We start from the raw sequence: 27350 nt of genomic DNA on the forward strand, positions 1-27350 counted from the left end.
GGAGCTACCAGAGTACTTTCTTGCAAAAGTAAAGATACGTATTTCGTGGAAACCACTCAAGATGGAGATACATGAAGTCAAAAACCAACCCTAAACACAAGAAGTGTGGTTACGACAACAAAGTGTCAAATGGGGAAAAGACAAAATAGGGAAAAGGATGAAATAGGGAAAATGACGAAAAGTGAATAGTGTCGAAAAATGAAAAATGCGAAAATGACTCGGTCCTCAAAGGAAATTGTCAATTCACATGAAAGAGTCTCAAAAAGCAATTCTGAGTACTCGATTTGACACTAAGCGACATGAAACAGAGCTCAGAAAAGAAAATTAAACGAAAAAAAATTCATTCGTAAAATTTCAGGAAAAAGGAAAGGAAGGCAAATGACTGGGTCGTTACAATTTAGTCACCATCTTTACAACAAAAGACCCTCCTTCTTTGATTTCGAGTCCTCTTTGTCCTTCTTGTGAGTCTTCTCACAAACTTGAGCCTAAGCCACCACCGAATAAGCTTGAGTATTCTTTCTTGGGTCTTGATGGAACCACACTGGTTCCTCCTGTTTCAAATTTCATAATCACCCATAAGATTGGTTTTGGGATGAGGAAGGTAGTTGAGTTGTTGGATACAGGCTAAGGAGTGGCCTAACGTCGAGCTACCGACGTTAAACTTAGCATGCTGTTGAGCTATTGACGTTAAACTTAGCACTTGTAGGTTTGTACTTTAGTTTGATTTGATTTATTTTCTTTTTCTTTTTCTTCAGTTTATTGTGTTTTCTAAGTTTTTAGTTTATTTGTGTAATTTTTTTATTTATATTTTTAGATTACGTTTGTTTTAGTTAAAATAAAAAAATAATTTTTTTTTTTACTTGTCTATGATGATCCATATATGTTTTACTCCATATGCTTACTTGTCTATAAAGGACTAAGTTTGGGGGTGAGATACCTAATTTTACCCTTCTGTGCTATAATTCATGACCTTTACTGGTTCTACGTATTTAGTAATATCTTTCTAACTCTACATCTATTTTCACACATTGAGGACAATGTGCACATTAAGCTTGGGGGTAAGGCAGTGTCCTTCAAAATTTTAATATTGTTATATTATGCACAAGAGGATGCAATTTAACTGTTTTAGCATAATTTTGAGTCTGTTGATTGTTGTGATGTCCATATGCAGTCTGATATTAATTAAAGATGGCTTGTATACCAAATTCATGTTAAAAGGGAATTTTTGAATTTTTTTGAAATCAGTTAGTGGCCTGTGGTCCACTTTATCACGATGATTATTGTTTGATGATTGAAATCTCTGAAATACTTCACTTTGCACATATTCACACGTACATGAATTATGTGGGGTATAAACTGGAAGACTTGTTTTGTTTTGTGATAGACTGAGATGAGCAGGTAAATCTGATGATTTTGATAACCAAGGTATAAAAAAAATATAGAAAGGAAAGAAAGAATTGGAATCTATGCAATAAATAGAAACAAAAAATATTATTCACCAATGTAAAAAAAAAATGAAAAAAGTGAAGAAAAGAAGTAGAAAAAGGTTAAGTTCAGGTCTGTACCTAGATTGTTTGAGCAATTAAATCCTTAGGGGTATGTTCTGACACCTAATGCCCTAAGACCATCTGGTTTGGAAGTCATTGGTTGAAAGCTTATTACATAAAGGGTTTAGGTTGCCTAGATTACTTGAACAATTAGGTCTGGAAGGGTGCTTCATCACTTAATGACCTAAAATCGTCTGGTTTGGGAGTCATTGGCCGAAAGTTCATTACATGGGTGATTTAGAAAGCTTAATAGACCTGAGCATTACATAGTATCCTCTTTGAAAAATGTATACCTGAAGAAAATAAATAAAAAAATACCTTGGGAATTGGAATTTGAAAAGTTTGCCTGTAAATTGAGGGATAGCATGGAGTGAATATATGTATGGATAGTAAGCCACATGTTTAAAACTGTGAGTTCACTATAAAAAGGATTTTAGGGATTAAGATTGTTAAATAAATGATTAAACTGATATGTGAGGATCATGGTTACTAAATTGAGATTGAAGATTTGAAATTTTTCCTGATTAATATAACTTGTTATACTTGTTGTAATTGATACATTGCTAGGACATTATGATATGAAAATAGGTTTGAATGAGCTTATCGTACAATTAAGGCAATGATTTGAGATGTTTGTGGGTATCTTCACTATAAACCCTCACGAGACTACAACTCATCCGCTAGGGGTAACCTAGGGGTTTAAAGGCTTGTTGCATAAGCTAAATGCAATTGTGATTCCCACGAAAATGGATTTTTATTACTGTATTGCTAAGGGACTAACAATATGTAAGTTTGGGGGTGTGATGAGTGATGAATATTACATATTCGAGCCCCTAAATATACATATATTAAAACCTAAAATGATACTTCTATCTATTGTTAGACTGATTTATGTGCATTTCATGTTTTTAGGTACTTTCCTAAAGAAACGGTTAAAACCGGGTTTTTATGATGAAAAGAATGATAAAGAAGTTTATCGAGTCGTTGCCGGCCATTCAAAGCAAGTCGAGAGTTAAAATGGTGAATTTTGGGGGGTTTCAAGTTCAGAAGCTTGAGCCTCAGTTTTTTGGCTCGAGCTCAGCAAAAAAAGACAAGAAATTCCAAAGGCAAGAAAGCTCGAGCCCAACCACAGCGTCCTCGAGCCTTTGCTTAAGAGCTCGAGCACATGATGCGTCGGAATTTGAAGAGTTGATCTAAGTCCCAAGACCTTGTGCCAGACCTCAAGGGATCAAAACTAACACTTAGAGCTCAAGCCCAACACCATGGGATTAAGCACCATAAAGAGAGGATCAAGCACCATCAATAAAAAGACATTTTGGACAAATTTTGCTCCTAGAGCTCGAGCCCAAGCTTCAAAGCTCGAGCCCAACTCAAAAAGCTCGAGCACAACCACTCAGGGCTCGAGCATTGTTGAAAACTCTGGAGCTACTATAGTATTTTGGGCATACCTTTTGACTCGAAACACCAAATTGAAGAAACTCAGTGGCTCTGGAAAGAAAACTCGAAGGCCGATGTTTTTGTCCCTAATAGCCATCTCGAGATTCGTGCTCTAAATGTGTCAAAATCACATTACAATGTTAGAACAAGTTGCTGACAAGTTAAGCTCGAGCGCTAACTCCAGAGCTCGAGCTCTGACGTCCTGGAGGTTAAAAATACATGCGGGAATTTTGACTTCTCTTTATTTCCTTATGGGCTAATTATTACCAAAAGCTGTAAAACGAATCCTGTGACGACCCTGGTTTTTTAAGCCAATGGGTCCTGTGATGAACCGAAGATTGACCGGATAACGGATCTGAATGCGGAAGCAAAAATAGAAAACAAGACTCTAAGAAGTCAAAGTAACCTTCCATGAGGTCGTGGAACTCAATAAGAACTGATGTGGAAGCAAAAGATCGAAAATATGACAAATAAGCCTAGGGGCAAAATAGTCATTTTACATGGAAATGACGTCCCTAGAATGTATATTATTCTCGAGACACATCCATGACTTCCCGTGAAGTAGCGGAAGTGAATTACAAGAAAACCGGACAAAAATAGCTGATGAGCGCTGAAAAGTGCGCATTTAAACCCCTTAAGCTTATGTATTCTAGAACCTTTATCTATCTTATTTTCCCGCTTTAGATTGATTTCGTATTATTTCCATTTTCAGGTACTTATCCCCAAAATAAGCTAACTTAGCTAAATAAGAGCATAATTGAAGCAATCTTGAGATGAATCAAAGAAATGAGCAAAGTAGGAGCAAAAGGAAACAAGTAGTGGAAATTCAGCAAGTTCGATCGATCTTAGCAAATATTCGATCGATCGAAAATTCATCGATCTCAGCATTCCAAGATGGATCCAAGCTCTTTTGTCTTTATCCAAAGATCCCACAAAGTTCGATCTATCCAACTTTCTTCCGATCGATCGAAAAGATTCCATCTTATCCACTTGTACCACCTTACCTACCACATTTGTCACTTTCCCAAAAATATCTCCAAAATATCTCAGATTTGTTTTTATCCAAAAAGGCACCACCATAGAGGATCGATCTAGCTTAAATTCGATAGGTCTCAGCCAAGTTCGATCGATCTCACCACAAGTTCGATCGATCGAACTCCCCAAATCCTGAGAAAATCCAAATTCCAGCTCATTAAAAGTTGTCTCATATCCAATCATTGGGAGGAATATTGGTGTACGAGCCCAGCTCATTTGGGGTGATTTTTGACCTACCTATATAAGGAATATGAGCTATTTTTTGAGACTATATACTTAATATGCTTGAGAGTAGATAGAGGCACAATATTGATATTCTTATTGAAGAAGAAAAGAAATGAGGAGGCTAGAGACACAAGCTTGGAGTTCTTCCATCAATGAAAAAGAGGAGCAATCTCTACCATGGAGTTAGCCCTTGAGGGTTGGAGGACACCATCCATGAGTGGCTAGACATCCTCTTGGGGTTAGAGTTAGCCCTAAGCATGCTTCCTACTTCTTGATTTATGTATTTTTAAGGAGATTTGTATTACGATACATGTTTTGACACTTTTATATATAGATCTTGTTTATTCAATGATTTATGTGGTTTAATGCTTCCAATTGATCATTTCATTCTATCCATATGTCTATGCATGCTAGAATAGATGTTTATGTGTTTGTCTCTATTTCTTGTGTTGTTGATGCATGTCTATGTGTATTAATGCTATAGATTTAGAGATTGTCAAGAAATAGTGCTTAGTGGAATACTCTTGTGTTTTTTTTTATGGTTCATACTCATTTCTTGATGGATTGTACCTCTCCCTTAGTTTAATTAGTTTAATTTCATGTCATTAGCTTAACTGTAGTGTAGTTGTAGTTTAGATGTTAAATAGGAGGACAATCTATTCTTGTTATTTGATGTTCTATACTTATGAAAGCAAGTGCATGTATCTCTAACTTTGTGATGTGTTTGGATTGTGAGCTTAAAGAAAGGATTAATGGCTTAATTTGATATATTGTGCTATCCACCATATTGCTTAGACAATATATGCTTAATTTGTCATCCATGCTTATTGAAACAACCACACACACACACTATGCTGCAATACATGTTTTTCCCCTCATTAATCATTTATTAAGGGTGTAGAAAAGCTATGCTTAGTGGTGATCTCTAAACCCTAAGATCTCTCTCTTATTTTCTCTCCATTACATTTAATTGCCTACTTTAGTTTAAATTGCATCTTAGTGTAATTCAACCACCAACCAATCTTTTGATCACTCGACCTACTAACCCTAATCTTGATTCCTCAACCTAGTACGACCCACCAATCCCATGGGACAATCCCTACTTGCCCTAACTATATTTTTAGTGAAAGGTAGTAGTGGCAATTTCTAAATGTAAAACTTGGTCACATTTATCAATGCTCCTAGTCAAATAAGAACTAACACAATAAGTAACCAAAATGAAAACAAAGTAAAGACACAATCAAAAGAGTACTAATTCCTGATTGATTCCACAAGCATGGATGACAAATTAAGCATATATTGTTTAAGTAACATAGTGGATAGCACAATATATCAAATTAAGCCATTAATCCTTTCTCTAAGCTCACAATCCAAACACATCACAAAGTTAGAGATATGTGCTACTTGCTTTATAAGTGAAACATCAAATAACAAGCATGGATTGTCCTCCCATTTAACATCTAAACTACAATTACACTACAATTAAGCTAATGACATGAAATTAAACTAAGGGAGAGGCACAATCCATCAAGAAATGAGTATGAACCATCAAACAAAACACAAGAGCATTCCATTAAGCACTATGTCTTGACAATCTCTAGATCTATAGCATTAATACACATAAAAATGCATCAACAACACAAGAAATAGAGACAAACACATGAACATCTATTCTAGCATACATAGACATATGGATAAAATGAAATGATCAAATGGAAGCATTAAACCATACAAATCATTGAATAAACAAGATATATATATATATAAGTGTCAAAACATGTATCACAATACAAATCCCCTCAAAAATATATAAATCAAGATGTAGGAAACATGCTTAGGGCTAACTCTAGCCCCAAGAGGATGTCTAGCCACTCATGGATGGTGTCCACCAACCCTCAAGGGCTAACTCCATGGTAGAGATTGCTCCTCTTCTTGGTTGATGGAAGAACTCCAAGCTTATGTCTCTAGCCTCCTCTTTTCTTTTCTTCTTCATTAAGAATATCAAAATTGTGCCTCCTCTCTATTATAAAGTATATCAAGTATCAAGTCTCAAAAAGTGGCTCATAGTCCTTACATAGGTAGGTCAAAAATCACCCCAAATGAGCTGGGCTCGTACACCAATATTCCTCCCAATGATTGGATATGAGACAACTTTTAATGAGCTGGAATTTGGATTTTCTTGGGATTTGGGGAGTTCGATCGATCGAACTTGTGGTGAGATCGATTGAACATGGCTGAGATCTATCGAATTTAAGCTGGATCGATCCTCTATGGTAGCACCTTTTTGGATAAAAACAAATCTAAGATATTTTAGAGATATTTTTGGGAAAGAGACAAATGTGGTAGGTAGGGTGGTACAAGTGGATAAGATGGAATCTTTTTTATCGGTCGAAAGAAAGTTGGATCGATTAAACTTTGTGGGATCTTTGGATAAAGACAAAAGAGCTTGGATCCATCTTGGAATGCTGAGATTGATGAACTTTCGATCGATCAAATATTTGTTGAAATCGATCGAACTTGCTGAATTTCCACCACTTGCTTCCTTTTGCTCCCACTTTGTTCCTTTCTTTGATTCATCTCAAGATTGCTTCAATTATGCTATTATTTAGTTAAGTTAGCTTATTTTGGGGATAAATACCAGAAAATGGAAATAATACGAAATCAATCTAAAGCGAAAAAATAAGATAGATAAAGGTTCCAGAATACCTAAGCTTAAGGGGTTTTAATGCGCACTTTTCAGCGCTCATCAATAGCCCTAAGGGCAAAATGGTTATTTTTTTAAAATATAAAATCAGGTGCTACCGAGCACACCACTGGAAAGACAGTGAAAAATTAATCAAGTTAGACTCAAGAATCACTTGATTCGGAATCCGGATGGAAGAGAAAAGTCAAAACAAAGTTTTGACGTCACCACGGCCGTGAATAGTAACCTGGGCAAAATGCTGAAATACGTGTGCCGTTTTGTGGCACTAAACAACATTTTCTGGAAAAACATGAAGAAGAAAACCCCCTCAAAATAATTTTTCCAAGCTGACCATGTCAAAAGAAAATTTTATTTTTGACGTGAAATCCCCAAAATGCCCTTACAACAAACTTTTTCAAATAGTGCAAATGCGCACAGGAAATTAGATTTGACGCGGGGTTTTCGGGTCTGAGATGACATTTTCTGGAAAAACACGAAGAAGAACCCCCCCCCCCCCTAAAATCGAGTTTTCTACCCGATTACATAAAAGGAAACATAAAAAAAAAAAAAAAAAAAAAAAACACACTAGAAAATCCCCAAAATGCCCCTAGATCAGAACTGGACAAGAGGGCAAAAGTTGCTACAGTAACTGTCCTGATCTAAGAGCAGAAATAGGCTATCAAACGAATTTTTCTAGAAAAACACGAAAATAAGTTAACAACTTATATATGAAATATATATAAAGCATGAAACTACATTCCTTGCACAAGTAGATTGTAACCACACAACTCATTCTCAAAATCCACAACTACTATAAGATGACAAATGTTGAATCTTCAGAGCGCGATTCGTTACGTGCTATAATAACATCACATGTCGAATCTTCAGTGTGCGATTCGTTACACGCTATAATAATATAATTTAATATTGAAAACATAAACTGAAGAATCTAATACAAGTCCAAAATCATGATTTAAATATACAATCAATGTCAAACACATGATTAAAACATTAACGCAATAAAAACGGAAATTAATTACATAACCTAATTAATTTCTCTAAATTTCAAATCTTAATTAAATGACCCCTAATTAACACATGTTAAACAACATAGCATGGTCATTAAATATACCACATCAAAAACTTAATTAGGTTATTGAAACAATAAAATTAAATTAAATTAAATCATGATAATTAAATCCCTAACTTCTAAAACAACATCAAATGGTCCTAATTTAACATACGTTAGTATACAAGTCTTAGTCATCACAATTATCAAATTAAAAACTTGATTAAGCCAATGGAACCTTTAAAGTAGATTAAAATCCCTAGAATTTCATACTCATCCAAATGCTCTAAAATTAAAGTATGTTAAAAAACATGCCAAGACTTAATTTAAAAGCATATCATAAGTTAATTTCATGCAAGGTACGTCCATGAGAATTAAACTTTTACCCAAGATAATTATTAAATAAAAAATGCAATTCTTATTCAATTAATTCCAATTTAATATATGTTAACAAACATATTAAAGTCTAATTTATCATCATGCCACAATTCAATTCTAAGCTATGTACATCCTTGTAAATTAAATCTTATATAAAGAAATAAATATTAATAATTTTCTAGATTTGATAGAAAGAATACAAACAAGTTGTATAATCATGAAAAACACTCAATGCAACAGATACATAATCCTAAAAAATCCCCTACCTCAATTTGAGATGAAAATCTCAAAAGCCACCAAAATGAAACTGCTCTGAATCCGACAATACTTCGGGGTTTTGTCGAGGACAACGCTGTGAACATTAAACTCCAAAGAGGACCTACCAAAATCCTAGCTTGACCTCAAACCCGAACTCAAAAATTGGCCAAAAACGGGTTTTAATAAGGGGGAAAGATGCGCGTAGTCAAGACAAACACAAAACGCAAAGGCACTATGACTTTCTAACAAAAGGAATAAGGTTTAATTGAGAAAAGAAGGGTGGCAGCCCCCCTTGGGCTGCCATGGGAGTTGCTGGTCGTGCATGAAGAGGGGAGATGATCAAAATTGAAATGTCTCACCCCCCCCCCCCCCCCCTTTTATAAGAAAACCCTAAAAGTGCCCCGAACAGGCCTGCCGAGTCCGGAAAAGTGAAATTTGAGCAGACACGCTCAAACGGCAAAACTTCATGAACAAAAAAGAACCAAAATGAGAAAATATGAAAAATGAAAGAAACAGCGATGAAAACTGAGTTCCGAACAGAGAGATATGCCCCGAATAAGTTCGGTGGCAACTAGGGCCAAAAACCCTGAAACTGGAGAAAAACGACCAGAAGGAAATTCTAAGAGTACATGACTTGAAAAAATGTAAAAATGAATCCCATATGAGAATCTAGGCTCAAAATAAGGCATTTAGCAATAACTTTCATTAATTGCATAATAGCCCCTCCAAAAAGTGAAAACTGCACTAATAGCCTAGAATGAAAATATCTTCAAAAAATATTTTCTTAAAAAACCCTAAAATAAAATATGTTCAAAATATATTTACGAATAACACCCCAAGGAAAAAAAAGATTCTGAAAAACTATGCATCCATGCCCCTATGGACACCGGGAGCAACCAGAGTACTTTACTGCAAAAGTAAAGATACGTATTTCGTGGGAACCACTTAGAATAAAGATACGTGAAGTCAAAAACCAACTTTGAATAGAAAAAGTGATGTTATTCCAACAAAGTGACAAACAGGGAAAAGACAAAATAGGGAAAAGGACGAAAAGTGAATAGTGTCGAAAAATATGGAAATGACTCGGTCCTTAAAGGAAGTTGTCAATCCAAATGAAAGAGTCTCGGAAACCATTTCCAAGCATTCGAGATGACACCCAGTGACGAAAAACAGAGCTCAGAAAATAAAATTAAATGAAAAAAATTTATCCGTAAAATTTCAGAAAAAGGAAAGGAAGAAAATGAACAGGTCATTACAAATCCAAAAGGGATTGGGACTTGTTCTTCACTATAAAAGAAGAGGGGAAGACACATTAAGGGGGACTCTCATATAGCTCTCTCTCATGGTTGTTTTTAGGGTTTTGAAGAAGAAGATCCAAGAGAAGTTTTGACGGTCCATGGCGATAAAGAAGACAACAACACAGATGATATCTTATATCGTCATGAGTTGCTAATTCCTCTCTTAGGGCATTGATATAGCTTAAATCCAAATACTATGGTTTGATTATTTTGTACTTTGGGAATTTAATAATTTATATTCTTTTATTACATGATTTTGAGCAATTGAGCCATCTCAATTGGTGTTTTAATGAATTAATAGTTTTTGAATAATTATTACCTTGTCTTAGATATAACTGATCATAAATTATTCTCAACCCATTCTTATTAGATGATATTTGGCGAAACCCTGTTGGACATAAGAATGGAGATCATGTAATAGTGTTCAAACGTTTTCTTAAATGAACTCATTCATAATCTATGCTTAGGAAAGATGAGTTATACTGCAACATTAGTTAGAAGTAGGTAGGCGGATAATTCATGCCAACTTTTGATAGATTATAGTTAGCTAAGTTCAATGAAACATCTTTCTTTAAAAACTGAATTAAATGAATGTTATTGAGTTTAATTCATATGGTATATAAATTGTTGAAATCTCAAGGTTGAACAATGGACCATAGCAGGAGGATTGTGGTGAAGTCAATCCCTAAGTATTTCTTCTCTTGATCTTAATCCTTTTATTCCATTTATTTTCTTTTATGTTATTGAATTGCAGCATAACACAACAAATCAAATCTTCCTTCTAAATTAAAAAAGTATTAATTGAAGACTCGATAAACCACCACAGTCCTTGAGGTTCGACACCCCCAACATAGTCCAATCCTATAAGGATTCATTCTATTGCGAGTTGTATTTTATTATTGGTAAATAAAAACACACATCACCTTGGTATACATGTTTCATATGTTTTTATACTCCATTTAGTATAAAATTTCACTTGTTTTAGGTATATTAAATTTCACTTGGCATACTTGTACCTTGTATACTTGTATGTTGTGTATTTTATTTCAACCACTTATGTAGTTTGAGATGATCCCTTAGTTTACCTTGTAACATAGACGTTAGGTGAAATGAACCTCATGGATTGATTTATATCAACTTGTAAAACTATTAAAACTTTAGGTTATACGCATATTCATTTCCTACGAGTAACTTGTTTACTCACCCTAATTGTTTAGGATATTTTTAGGTACGAAAACCTTGTTTTGGAGTACACGACATCCTTTGGTTGGCGTAGTTTATTTATGTTCTTCTGTGTAATTTTAAGTACATGCAAATGTTAGCACGTTTACTTTTTGTGCTTTTGAAGTTGCAAAACTTCTTTTGGTTTCATATGTCGTTTTTACTTTGAAACATATAAAGTGGACTTAGATACACTCTTTGAGGCTTATTTAACATGTATGAGGTGTGGCTAAGGGCCAAACACCATTTTGTTAATGTCTATGTATTTTGGTATTTAAATTTACCTTTTAAGGGAATATTAAGAAATTAGAGGTTTTGACATGTCATTTTCAATTTGGATTATGTAAAGTGTGCATAACCACACTCTTTGTGACTATTTGTATATGTATGATGTGTGGCCAATGGCCAAATTGTCTTTTGCTTCTATTTGCTTTCATGTTTTCCTTGAAAGACAATATTTTGCAAACTTGAGGTTTGATAGGTCATATTTTGCATTAGGCATATTTTGAGGCCACAGGCCACTATAGCGCGTCTAAATAGGCATATTACACTTGTGTGCATGTTCACTTGGGCACACAATACCCTATTTCATGAAATGAGCACCCTTTGGACACATTTTCCATTTTTTTTACAGAATATGGTTTAAGGGCATTTTGGGGATTTTACTTTGAAAAATAAATTCCGGCCTTGACATGGTCACTTAGAAAATGTGATTTTAGGGGGGGGGGGGGTTTCTTCATGGACTTTTTCAAGAAAACGTCGTCTTGGTCTCGGAAATCCCTTGTCAATTTCAAAAATCTGGTGTATGTAATTTTTTAGGTTTTTATTGGAAAAAAGTCTGGTTTTTTTTTTTGGGGGGGGGGGGGGGGGGGAGGTCACTTTTTTCCAAAAAATATCATTTAAGCCCCCAAAATTGCATTTTAAATCCCAAAATCTATGCAAGCCTATGGCTTATCAGGGTCTAATTTTATAAAACTTTGAAGTTTCATATATTCTTCATCCGAACTCTAAAACAAGTGATTTTTGAGTTTAAGTTTATTATTATTATTTATCCAATGGTATGCACGGTTGTATCCGAATTTGTTTGAAAAAACCATTTTACCCCTTGTCAAGTACCCTTGCCATTTGAAATCTTTCGCTTCCGCACTTTGCCTCTTTGAGTCCCGTGGTTTATTGGGAAGTCATGTTTGTGTCTTAGGGATGACATGCATCTCTAGAGACTTTTTTTTCCATGTGAAAAGATTAATTTGCCCTTAGGGGCATGCTTGGTCTATTTTCAATCTTTGCTCCCGCTTTTGTTCTCGTTGAGTTCTGTGACTTCATGGAAGGTAACCTTGGTGTCTTAGGGATGTTGTATACCCCTAGAGACTTTGTTTATGTTCTTGCTTCCGCATTTCGGATCTATTTCGGCTCATCTTATGGGTCATCACAGGACACACCGGGTTTGTAAAACCAGGGCCGTCACATAAACCACTCCCACTGCTTTAGCTTCCACCTTGGCATCAGATCCCATATGCAAGTATGTTTCTCCTTGGTTAATCTTCTACTCGTCGCATGCAAGTATATTTCTCCTTGATTGGCATTAGTGGCTCTAGAATCTATGCACCAATAATCTATAGATTCAACCACATAGCATGCCTCAACAACGAATATACCTTTTCCTTTGCCTTGCATGCGAAGTGTTGGACAGTTAGGTTTCCAGTGACCCGGTTGACTATAAAGGAAGCATTTCCCTTCACCTTCAACCCGCACTTTCTTCTTCCCCTTTTCTTTTTGGATCACTTTGTTTGGCACTACCACAGTTTGGGTACCATCCTTCTTCTTCTTTTTGCCCTTCCTTTGGGCCTAGAAGTAGATGGTTGAGTGTAGTTGATAGATGTACCCTTACTTTTGACTATCCCTTCAAAAGTTACCAACTCATTCAGAAGTTCAGCGAGTGTGTACTCAAGCTTATTCATTAAATAATTAACTCTAAAATAGTTGAATAAGTTTAGCAACGAGGCGACAATCATATTAACTTGAAGCTCACCATCCAAGTTGCATCCAAGGATCTCATATTCATTTAGAAAACCAATCATTTTTAAAGTATGATCCTGAACTGGAGTAGCTTGGACCATCTTGGTGGTCATTAAATTTGTCATAGCATTTTAGTGTGTACTCTTACTAACTTACCCAACATTTCCTTGAGGTTAAGCATGATGTCAACAGAAGTGAGATAATGAAGATGTTGACTTTGGAATACATTCAAGATTGAAGCAAGAATGTAGCACCTAGTCATTTCATTTGTTTTATTCCACTTCTTAAAGGCTTCATGCTTCTCAGGAGGATCCTCAGGCAAAGGTGGAGAAGTTCGAGGAGTAGTGAGCACAAAATTGAACCCTTCATATCAGAGTACAATATCTAGTTGCCTTTTCCAATCGATATAATTTGGTACAGTTAATCGATTATCTTTTAGTATGTTTACAAGTGGACTGAATGGACTAGTCATGACAAATTTGAAAATAAAAGCATTCATACAATAAATATGGTGAATAAAAATAATCATGCAAAATAAATTAATTAATAAATTTTAATTAATTGTGGGTCCCTTAACCACGTCTTATGAAAAATCAGACAATTAATATGTTAATAACTTATCCGGTTGGAGGAGTTCATTATTACTATTGACGAGAAAAACTCATCATTTACATATCTCTTTAGAACAATGTCTTATCTATATATGAAATGATTCCCGATTATGTTTAGTCTTTCTAAAATCACCTAGTATAGACCACTCCGTAGGGGAGCTAACACTATTGATTTTAGATTGAGTATATAACGTTATTAATGCTCCAACGAAAAATAAAATATTAAATATATTGCCATTATCAGCTTAGAATCTTCAAATCATGCATGGAGCCTTATTTTTAAAGATCTAAACATAATGAACATTTAATCATTTTATTTTCGTGAGACAGCCATTCTTGTAATTTTAGACTCTCAAATCATGCGTGGAGCCTTATTTTTAAAGATCTAATTACAATGTTTATAATAACGAAGGCCATGAGGCAATGTATAAAAAATCTCCGATCCCACTCATTTTTCTAATTATTTAAAATTAGGGTTTTCTATTCATTTACTTACATGATATAATGCATGCAAAATACCTTGATTTTAATCCAATTAAATTTAGAAAATATTTGGACTTTTAAGTGATTCACTAATATTTAATTTAAGGCACACTTTTAAAAATAATTTTCAAAAATAATTTTTCATTTCCCATTAAGTACCCTCTAATTAATTAGTAATCAAATCCAATTAATTTTTATTTAATTAATATAAATCAAGTCATTTAAATAAATATCATGGATATAATGCATGAATGATAATAATTAGCAATTATATATTCCATGCATTTCATACATCACATAAAGAAATAAATGACATACTAAAACAAATAAAATGGCCAATGGATATAGCTTTTAACATTTAAATGCTATAATTATTACACGAGGGTCCATCATAGGCTTGTGAACACATGCAGGAGGCTGGAACCCTGCCGTACAAGCCATCGCGCGCGCCCTACGCGCCTAAAGAGGTGAAACAGCTCGTAGGATGCACTTCCAAGCGCTGGCACATGCCTTGAGGGTGCAGCAGCGCGTGGCATGCGGTGGCAATGTTTGGAAAGGGCTGGCGTGTGGTCCTCACGCACCAGCTGGTTGGGTACTCACCAAGCACACTTTAGGCATGCCGCACTAGATCCCTCGCTTCTCTGATCATGATCCAATGGTTGTGAATCTGGGTACATGGTACGTTGGTGTACATGCCATACCAGATCCCTTGCCTTCCCTCTGGCGCCGCAGTTACTGCCGACAGCCCTCCGGTCGCTAGAATCTCGCCAAAAATTGCAAAAAAAAACTGAAAAGGCGCTAAAAAATTATAGAAAAATTCTAAAAAATTTCAAAACATTTTAGGGACCTTATTTAATACTCTTGGACCTTCTTGAAGCTTCATAGTACCCATTGCTGAAGATTACATGGCTTTAAAATTAATTATACATATGCAATACAATGAAAAATAAATAAATTACATCATTGAACGTTCAAATGGCTAAATCAAAGCCTTAATTACATTCATACAAAGATAAAATTACATTAAACCTATAAACTTCATCCATGACCCAAAAATACATCATCATCATCCATTGACAAATCAATATATACTTAAATCATACATCATTATCATCATTATCATCATCATGTATCAATATATATCAACATATTAAATCATACATCAACACATATCAATATATACTTATGCATATATAAATTGGATCCATGAATGAAGATTTTCATAAAAAGCATGATCTCTAGTCATGAATCGAACCAAACTCTGATACCATTGTTGGGAAAATTGAAGTTTTAAAATTTTTAAGGGATTTTCATACATGGATCTTGATTCATCACATAGAAACAAGTTTTATGCAAAAAATAAGACGATGAATCAATCAATTATTAGATTGAATACTTACATCAAAGGTTTGAGTAAACCTTAAATCTTTCCTCTAATGTGAATGTTCTCACTTTCTCCTATGATCTCCTTCTTCTTGGTAGTGATCTTTGTTTTAGGAATCACCAATAAACCTTGATGAATGACCATGTAGGCAAGGCTTGTGGTAGCCTCCTTTAGATGAGAAAGCTAACCCTAAAAATCTAGAGAAAATATATTTTTCTGCGTTGCAAAGGTGTAACCAAACATATATATGGACCCATGTATACATAGGCAAAATAAATAAAAATATTAAAGATAATATATTTTTCTCAATCTCTAAAATTCATGTGATATCTCTGATAAGCGCTGAAAAGTGCACATTTAAACCCCTTACTCTTAAATGTTCTAGGACCTTTATCTAACATATTTTTCTGATTTAGTCTAATTTCGTGTTATTCCCCTTTTCAGATACTTATCTACAAAACATATCAAATTAGCTGAATTAGAGCAATGGAGGAAGCAATCTAATGTCCAATGGAAGAAAGGAGCAAATTGGAAGCAAAGTGATGAAAAAGTCATCTATAATCGATCAAACCAAACTATGATCGATCGCATTACGATCATTCCAACCAAGCCATGATGGATAAAACTCCTAGTCCTTATCCTCGGGAAAATTTCCTATTCAATCGATCCAACCTTTCCTTCAATAGATCCAACCTTTTGATCTAATCCTCACCAACCACTTTTGTCCTTTTCCTATAAATATCTCAACCTTTGTCTTTATCCAAATAAATGCGCCTCCTTACTTCGATCGATCAAAACAACCATGTGATCGATCGAACTGCCTCAAATTACGTGCAAAACAGATTTCAAGCTGAATTGAAGGTATGCTCATGGTGCAATCATTTGGAGGTCCTAGTGCACGAGGTCTGACCATTTGTAGTGTAACGACCCTAGATTTTTTAACCCAGTGTGTCCTGTGATGACCCGAACTGTTTCCAAGATGCCGAAGCTAGAAACAATACAACGGTCTTCCAAGGTACAACACACCTCTAAGACCCTAAGATGACCTTCCATGAGGTCGCAGAACCCAAAGGAATAAGTGCGGAAGCAAGTGATCGGAAAGATAACAATTATGCCCCTAGGGGCAAAATAGTCATTTCTGAAAAAATGGACTCGGGTGCCACCGAACACACCGCTGGAAAGAAAAATGAAAAACTAATCAAGATGGACTGAAATTCGGAGTCTGGATGAAAGAGAAATGGTAAGACGAAGTAAGACGAACACTTAAGGCAAAAAGGGTAAAATGGTAATTCTAACTGAAATGGGTACCCTCGTGTACACCATTGGATAGACAACAAAAAATTAACCAATATGGACTCAAGAATCACTTGATTCGGAGTTTGGATGGCAAGGATATCAAGTCCTAAAGTCGAAGGAAGGGAAACCCTATCCCGGTTCGAACTAAAAACTGACACTACTTCACTAGAACTTGAATATCTTGAGGTACTAGTGGAATCTGAAGCTAAAATTAGTACCAGTGGAAAGCTTACTTTGACGCGGTTAGTTTAGACTCAAGAACGGACCAATTCGGAGTTGAAACGAAGGAAATACGACGACACGAAGTTGGAGGTGCAGTGCTGAACCAAGACACACACATACTCACACATGAACAGTGCTACGAGCGCTCGTGAGAGGCTATAAGTGCTCGTGCAGCACACACCCCAAGGAAAAAACCCACTGCCCCATTTACGAGCACTCATACGCCCCTTGGAGCGCTCGTTCTGCTGTAGGCTGCACCTGAAATGTTAACTTGAAATGCAATTTTGAGGACTTTCTGGGCCTTTTTGAAAAAAACACAAACAAGAAACCCCCCTCAAAATCATGTTTTCTAGCCAACCATGCCAAAAGAAAACTTTATTTTTCATCTGAAAACCTCAAAATGCCCTTAAGCCGAATTTTTCAATAAAAGGGTGAAATGAGTCCGTAGGAGGCTCAAAACATAAATGAAAGGGTTTTTCATGAAAACGATCATGCACGCAGACGTAACTTACCTATTAGGATACGCTACAATGATCCATGGCTTAAAAATACCGTCGATGCAAAATCCGAACCCTCGACGGCCAAAAAGGAGAAAATGAACTTGAATTGGAAAACTTGAAAGCCAAAATTAACAAATGATTGGAAATGACCATTTAGCCCTTGGACACACTTCATACAAGATAAATGAGACCTAGTGGAGGTGCCGGAACACACTTTACACCACCCGATTTGAAAATGAAACCTTAAAGGCTAGAATTATACTATTTAGCCCCAAAAATGCAATATGTGAAACAAGAATACAAAAGTGGAAAAAAAAAATGGTGTTTGGCCCTTAACCCCACCTCATACATGGTAGATGAATGGCAAATAATGAATTTCATACACAATGCACACTCCGGTGCAAAAATGACATGTTAAAACCCTAATTTTCATACTTTTCTCATTAAAGACAGAATTCTACATTTTAATATACATGGATTTCAATTGAAGTTTGGCCCTTGGCCACGTATCATATACATCAAATAAACATCAAAAGTGTGCTTAGGCACATGCTACAAGTCTCAAGGAAAAAATAACATTTTTAACCTAATCATGAATTACAACTTTAGAAAGAAAAAAAAATTAAACATGCTAACATTTGCATGTGAACTAGAATGCGTTTAAAGGAACTTCAAATCTCCAAACCACCCAAGGCAAGTGCAAATCTCTAAAGCTTGAATCCTGTACCTGATCAAAACCCCCAGTAACTTCGGGGTGAGTAAACAAGTTTACTCACAGAGAATGAGCATGCATCGACTCGATTTCTTTAGAGATTTTTACATTGACTTGAAACAATTCAAAAGGGTTATGCCACCTGATGTCTATGACAAAGGTTAGACTCAGGGAGCATCCTAAGCTACCATAGAGCAATATCGACAAGAATCATGATATACATACATATATGAAATGAATCAAGGTTGGGATATTCTAAAAACACGATAAGAAGGATGCTTGAACATAGATTAACAAGAATTACATTATCAATGTAATTAACATAATTGGAGCATTCCAATTAACACGATAGGGATAATACACAAAATCAGGAATATGGCATAATATCTATGCAATGAAACAAGGATGGAACATTCCATGAAACACGAAAAGAGTTATACAAGAAATCAAGAACAAGGCATAATATATATGCAAGTAAATAAGATTGGAGCATTTCACATACATGACAAGTTTAAATCTTCAAGGAATAGCAACTTGAAATTTAAAGAGTGAAATCAACTAATGTGGAAAACTAGGATATCGCCCGGATTAAAACCGTACTCTTGAGATCACTTTAGGGTTACTAACCCATGGGTACCTTTCTCCTAGTGCGCACTATAGTTATAGAGGGACAATCCCCCGTACTAGAACCAAGTCCTAGCCATGTCAATTCTTGATTGATATCCCAAGTCCCAAAATCAACAAGTTGTGCAAACCAAGATAGTATCAAAATACAAAAAATGCATTTACCACGTTTCATGCACAACCAAGATTTTGGAACACACAAGTCATGTCCTAAGTTGTCAACTATGATGGCATGTGAAATGTCAAGAATTTAGAGTATGCGTCAATATAGACTAGAACCAAGATATAAAGCACATGGAATCTATTGAAGTAAATATACCACAAGTATAACTTATTAAACAACACACGAGTAATTTAAATCATTCCAAGGCAATCATAATAGTTCATTAACTACCTTAATGAGATCAAGTGAATGTAAGTCTCAAAACTTATTCGGTTATACTCAATGTGATACACGTGAAGGAACTTGTCAAGGAAAGCATGAATACCAAGTTAGAAACTTAATCATGCTTCTAGAACCATTGAATGGATTTTAATTATTTCATTTAATTAAAATCTCTAGATTTTGAAACTCATCTGATAACTCTCAAATTTATGTATGTTATTAAACATGTCAAGACTTGATTTAAGAGCATGCTACAAGTGAATTTCATGCAAGGTACAGCCATGAGTATTAAACTCTAATACTTAAAAAAATAAATAAATAAAAGGTTTCAAAACCTATTCAAATATTCCCGATTTAATATATGTGAAACTATATGGCATGCACATCAATAAAATGAAGCCGAAAATCCAATGGAGTGAATAGTGCACTCGGAACAAATTAATTAAGTATTACTAGATTTCAAAACATCTCCAATTAATCTCAAATTCACCGATGTTGAAGAGCATACTAGGGCCTAATATAATATGCTAACACACATTGATTTCAAGCTAGTTAAGGCCATCTGATTTAATCTTTTACTTAAGATAAATATTAAATAAAAACTTCATTACTTGTCCAAAAACTCTCAATTTAATATACGTCAATGACCGTATTAAGGGGTAATATTCTATCATGCCACAAGTTTAAAACATGCTATAACCCACCGGGAAAATCAAATCTCTCACATGAAAATTAAATAAATAAAAATTATAGATTTGATATCCAAGCATGTAAATGAGTTGCATATGCATCATAAGCATGCAATATAACAAGAATATAAACTATAACACCCCCTACCTCGATTTGAGATAAAAATCTCAAAAGTCACCAAATGAAAACCGCTCCGAATCCGATGATACCGCGAGGTTTTTTCGGGGAAAACACGATGAACATAACCCCCAAGGAATCCCCATCAAAATCACAACTTGACTTCAAACCCGAACTCAAAAAATGGACAAAACAGGATTTCAATCGGTTAGAATCGAAGGCCTCGTCATGGTGAACAACAAAGCCTAAGGCACTATGGCGTTTCATTGAAGAGAAGGGGTTCAAAAGAGGAGAGAAAAGGTGGCATCCATGGGAGGAGCTAGGTCCGGCCATGGGAGAGAGAGAAGAGAGCTTTTCTTTTTATTTCTAGCACCCCCTATTTATAGAATTTCAAAAAGTGCCCCAAACGGGTTTCACCAGGTCTGGAAAAGTGGAATTTGAGTAGACGTGCTCAAACGGCAAAACTCTATGAACAAAAAAGAATCAAAATGAAAAAAAATGAATAATGGAAGAAACGGCGTCAAAAACAGAGTCCCGAGTAGAGAGATATGCCCCAAACAAGTTCGGTGGCAACTGGGGTCAGAAATCCCTAAAACTGGGGAAGACGACCAGGAGGAAATTCTAAGAGTTCAAAACGAGGATCCAAACAAGGTATTTTGCAATAACTTTCGTTAATTGCACAATGGCCCCTACAAAAAGGGATAGCTGCAAAACTGCTCAGAATGAAAATATCTTCCCTGAAATAAAATATCTTCAAAAGATATTTACAAAAAACACCTCAAGAAAAGAAAAAGATTCTGAAGAATTGTGCATCCATGCCCCTATGGACACCGGGAGCAACCAGAATACTTTCTCGCAAAAGTAAAGATACGTATTTCGTGAAAACCACTTAGTATGAAGGCATGTGAAGTCAAAAACTAACTCTGAGCATGAAAAGTGAGGTTGTGCCAAAAACTGACAAACGGGGATAAGGCAGAATAGGGAAAAGGACGAAATAGTGAATAGTGTCTAAAAAGTGAAAATGCCGAAATGACTCGGTCCTCAAAGGAAGTTGTCAATCCACACGAAAGAGTCTCAGAAACCAATTCCAAGCACTCGAGATGACACTCAGTGACGAGAAACAGAACTCAAAAAAGAAAATTAAACGAAAAAAATTTATCTGTAAAATTTCAGAAAAAGGAAAGGGAGGAAAATGATTGGGTCACTACAGGGTGTGACATTTGAGCTACCTATATAAGGAATTTGGCTATTTTTAGCAAAGAGGTTGGTTAGTTAGAGAGGATTTGGCTAGAGATTAGAGAGAAAAACATTACATTTTGGGGAGAGTTCTTCATTCTTCTAGGGTTTCTACCAAAAACAACCAAGGAGGAGGATGAATTCAACCATAGAGGAAGCCCTTGAGGGTTGGATGACACCAACCATAAGTGGCTAGAATATTCTCTTAGGGCTATAGATAGCCCTAAGAATACTTCCTAAACTTTGATGATTGTAATTAATAGGGATTTATGTTGTAAATATTGTTTTGACCTCTTATATATATAAATCTTGTTTCTACCTGATTTATGTAGCTTAATACTTCCAATTGATCTTTTAATTCTATTCATATATCTATGTATGTTGTAATGAATGGTCATGTGCTTTACACTTGATTATTTACATTTGATGCATGTCTATGTGTATTAAAATATTTAGTCTAGTGTGGGTCAAGGCATGGTGCTTAATGAATTACTCTTGTGGTTTATTTGATGGTTCATACTTATTTCTTAATGGATTGTGCCATCTCCTTAGTTTAATTAGTTTAATTTTCATGTCATTAGTATAGTTGTAGTTTAATTGCCTTAATTTCCTAGATAGGTGGACATTCCATTCTTGTCATTTAATAATCCATGCTTAAGAGTACAAGTAGTATATTTCTCTAGATTGTTAAGTGTGCATTGATTGTGGGCTTATGGAAGGATTAATGGCTTAATTTGATATGTTGTGCTATTCACTTGATTGTTTAAACAATCTATGCTTACTTGGCCATCCAAGTTTATCATTTCAATCAATTGCACACACTTTGTTTACAATACATAGCCCCTTAATTTGTCAAATGTTGAATGTCTAGGAAAGTAATGCTTAGTGGTGAACTCTATGTCCCAAGAACCCTCTCCTCATTCTCTACATCCCACTTTTTTTACTTATTTTACATTGCACTACTTTACTTTACATTGTAGTATAACTAAACCAACAAAACCCTCTTTTGATCATTCGACCTACTAATCCAACATTAATTCCGGAATACCTTCTCTTTCCCTTGGGACGATCCCTACTCAGTCTTGATACTTTAGTAGTTAGTAGTGGTAGTGGCATTTTACAAATTTAAGCTTAGCCACATTTTTATCGCACTAGTGTTCCAGACAAGACACACCAAGTTTTGCCGCCATTGCCGAGGATTGAGCAACGCCGTATTCAGAATTAATTAGGAATTAGTACTCTTTTGATCTTCTTTTTACTTTATTTTATTTTGTTTACTTAATGTGTTTGTTCCTGATTAATTAGGTACTTAAAGCCAAGGAAGCAAAGCATAGGAACTTCGAAACAAAGAAGTAAGCTACGCTAAGCAAAGCATAAAAAAGCAAAAATAAAAAAATTACAACGCAAAGCAAGGCTAAAAAGCTAAAAATATTTTGAAGTTGCTTAAGGACCTTTTGTGAGCTTTCCTAACTCTCTTTACTTAGTTAAATCATCGGCCCGCGTGGAGGCAATTTTATTGACTTAGTTAAATCGTCGGCCTGCGTGGAGACAATTTATTTATGTCATTTGTTGAAAGTATAGGAGTATGGGATCAATGTATGTGGAGGTTTGTTGTTTCACAAGTTCTATTCCCCGATTAATTTTGTGGTTCTCGATACCGAACCAATTGCCAACCCTACCAACCACATCCCAATCATCTTAGGAAGACCATTTCTTGCCACCGCATATGCAGCCATCACTTGTAGATCCAGGGTTTTGGACCTTTCTTTTGGTAACATGATAGTTAAACTTAATGTCTTCAATGTAAGTAGATATCCTATCGATGAAGACGAGTGTTTTCTTATATATGTCTTGGATGAAGTTGTTGAGGAATCCATTCCTTCTATTATTTTTAAAAAATCAATTGAGAATAATCTTTCATCTCCTTACCGATGATCCTCTTGCATCTTGTCTCCTTGAAATGTATGAGAATTGTGGGTTTGATAATGAGGAATCAATGAGTGAGGTAAGCAACTTAATGGAATTCATTGCAAGCTTGGATTTTCCACCTTGGAAAACTCCAAAAGAACCTCTTCCTCCACTCTCTAGCAGTCCACCGGTTCCATCCTTAATCTCCCCACCCACTCTTGAGCTTAAAACTCTCCCTTCTAATCTTTAGTATGCCTTTTTAAGCCCGAAAAAGACTCTTCCGGTCATCATTTCTTCAAGTCTTGAAGAATACCAATAAAATGACCTTTTGAATGTGCTTGAAGAAAATAAGGAAGCTATTGGATGGAGTATAGCTGATCTAAAAGGAATTGACCATTCCATTTGCATGCATCGCATTCTTATGGAAGAGGATGAGAAACCTTTAAGAGATGCTCAAAGGAGATTAAACCCAAACATGAAGGAGGTGGTTAAGAAAGAAGTTATTAATCTTCTAGATGCTGGTATTATTTATCCAATCTCTGATAGCAAATTGGTGAGTCCAACCCAAGTAATTCCCAAAAAGTCAGGGATTATGGTGGTTGAAAATTCAAAAGTGAAGCAAATTCTCAGCGTACCGCCAATTCATGGCGTGTATGCATTGACTACCGAAAGTTAAATGTCGCCACTAGAAAATATCACTTTCCCTTGCCATTCATTGACCAAATTCTAGAGAGATTGGCTGAGCAACAATATTACTATTTTCTTGATGAATATTTGGGCTATAATCAAGTAGCCCTTGACCCTTTAGACCAAGAGAAAACCACATTTACATGTCCTTTTGGCATATTTGCCTATAAACGGATGCCATTTGGTTTATGGAATGCTCCAACACATTCCAAAGGTGTATGATGATATGCACAAATGTCTACCACTTAAAAATACCACTTATAACAATAACACATTCATCATTGCAGATTAATGCTAGAGTAGGGGGTTGTCGAACCATAATGATTGCTAGTTTATGGTAAACAGAATTATAAAACTACTTCCTCTATTTGATAAAAGAAATGATAAATTGATTGGTTTGTCACTTAACCTACGAATTTAACTTTCAGAAAACAGTAAATAATGTAAAAAAGGATGGATTGAACTCATAAAGAAGGCTAGGAAATTGACTTCACCTCAACCTCATAAACATGTAGAACTTGCACTCAACTTGGGGATTGACAATTATATATATATAATGATGTGTAGGAGCATAAAACTACCACGACATCATCAAGAAAATCATACATTTAGGACTAAGCATAACCCATCTTTGGTTAGCATGGTTCATCTACCTAAACTAGATTATGGTATGAACCATCTTCCCTTGGCATGGCCTATCAAGGTCCTTCAATAATATGTTGCAGCATATGAAATCAATTAAATATCATAGACTATCTTCAGTTGGTATGGACCATCTATCTAACTACATTAATCTAAGGGTGTAGTATGGTCCATCTTTCTTAGGTATAACCTATATAAATGTTTAATTTCATGCCAATATAACCATTCCATAAATTCTTTCCCATTGTCACTATAGGAAATCAAGTGTAATACTTGTATCAATATGATTTCTAAGACAAGATAACAAATCAACACAAATATATATTCATAGGATAAACACATGCATAAATTTAATGTAAAGAACATCAAGTCAATATAAATACTTCTAATTTATGAAACTAATATATACAGTAAAAATTCCCAAATTGAAATAAAAATCAAACCATGTTTACTTGGTCTTGGTTACATCAACTCCCTAGAAAAGGGATTTAGCCTCTCATGAATATGGCTACACCCTCTAGGATTGAAGAAGAAAATCGAATTTCCTCTCTCACCATCCTTGTAAGTCTCCTCCTAGAACCCTAAAAATCCTCTGCCCTCTCTCTCTCTTTCTTTCCAAAACAAAACTTGATAGACCCTTTCAGCCCTTTCCCCCTCTTTATCCTCCCGTGAGTTCAAAATACAAAATCCCTCATTTAAAATTCAAAAATACATCTCAGGAAAGACAAAATCGGACTTAAGTAAAATGGGGGCCCGTGGTCTCGCGTCCGGATGCGAAGACTGGCGTCGAGACGCGAGGTCCTGATGGTTTGGCTTCCGGATGCCAAAATGGGCATCTGGACGCGAGCTTCTGGAGGATGGCATTCGAACCCCAATTTCTGCATCCAAATGCCAGGCATGCTACTCTGACATACACTTCTCTCTTTAGCTCCGGTTACATTCATCGCCTCTTCATGTTATTTCTCTTTGATGATCACTTGAAATGTAGGCCTGATATAACTTGTGCTTCAAAACCCTTTAAAACTTTATTTTTATTCCTTTTTAGCAATAAGACCTACAAAAATGCAAAAACATAAAAATGTAGTTAATCTATGTAAATAGATCAAATAATGGGCTTAACTAATACAATTAAGGGCACTTAAATATGAAATATTTGACGCTTATCAGACCCCCAAACTTACATTTTGCTAGTCCCCTAGCAAAACAAAATTGAAACATAGACTTTTCCTTTTTCGCGGAAGTGACGATTGCATTTAGCATATGCAACAAGTCTTTTAAACCCCTAGGTATCCTTGGAGGACGAGTGGAGTCTCGTGAAGGTTTATCAGAAATGATACCCATAAACACTAAACAACAAGGCTCATTCTAGTATACATTGAAACATATGACTTTAGGGAAAAACTCTATCAAGAAGACTACAACAAGTATGCATACAATGACATCTCAAAACACTATTCAATTCCCAGCGCTCATGTATCAACAGACTAGTCCACATACATGATTTTCAACATCTCATTTATAAAAGGATTTCATCTCATGATCCTTATAAGTGAACCAAAATTTCATTTTCTTTAAGAATGCACTTTTAACCCTTTTATGGCTCATTCAACATTTTCTCTTCCTTAATCTATCTTTTGAATCATAATCTAACACATACATTTATTTGAACACATTTTGTGTGTGTGTGTGTGTGTGTGTGGTTTTTTTTTTTTTTTTTTTTTTTTATGTATGACCATGTGCAATGTCTAAGTTCCTTAAGCTCTTTAACCACCACATGTAACAAGCGTTGAGCCAATGACTCCCAAACCAGATGGTTTTAGGGCGTTAAGTGTAAAGACACTCCTAAGGACGTAATGACTCAAAATGGTTAGGCTACGAACTCAAATTAATCATACATCTTACATTCTTTCCTTGTCTTCCTTTTTAATCAGTTGACATGTTGAAAGAATGCAGTTTTATTCATTATTATTATTATTATTTTATATATATTTATATATGCCAAGGATTATTTCATTCATCCGACCTACCAATTCAAGGAGTCAATTAAGTAAAACCACAAGGTAGGGAATGCAATTTTTGGTGTGCTCAATGTGCATTATGAAGTCACTTAGAGATGAAAGACTCCAAAATAAAACATTTAAATCATGCAATGGACCTTTTTCATTTGAACAATCATGCTAACAACTTTCAATCATTCCTTGATATCCTATATAAGCATACAAGCTGTATTAATCACATAAATCCCCCTCCCCCCAAACTTAGTTCCAACAATGCCAAAAGTCATTTGCCTAAACATTTTTTTATTTTATTTTTTATTTATTTATTTTTGTTAATAAATCAATTCAACTATAAACAATTCAACCATATTCAAAATAATGACAATCTGGCTGTGAATAGCTAACTCTCAACACCCCCAAACTTGAATTATATATTGTTCTCAATATATGAAAACATGTATAGAAATTAAGCATGCCAAGAGATGTAAAAGGAGAGAGACTACTGAGTGCAATATGATAACTTCAGTGCAACCAATCGTAGTGAAAAAACAAAATTTCTTCCCTGAAACTTGGACCTAATAATCTGTTCAGAAAACTATACACCAAGCATAAAAGTATTGACATATATGAAGATATAATATAAAGTACCACGTCATGCTTTATTTAAAACTGGGAAAGAAAATCAAAAT

Source organism: Cornus florida, unplaced genomic scaffold (genome assembly GCF_030987335.1).
Source record: "Cornus florida cultivar Cherokee Brave unplaced genomic scaffold, ASM3098733v1 CherokeeBrave_3.0.0_Hap2_Chr04, whole genome shotgun sequence".
Taxonomy (NCBI): Eukaryota; Viridiplantae; Streptophyta; class Magnoliopsida; order Cornales; family Cornaceae; genus Cornus; species Cornus florida.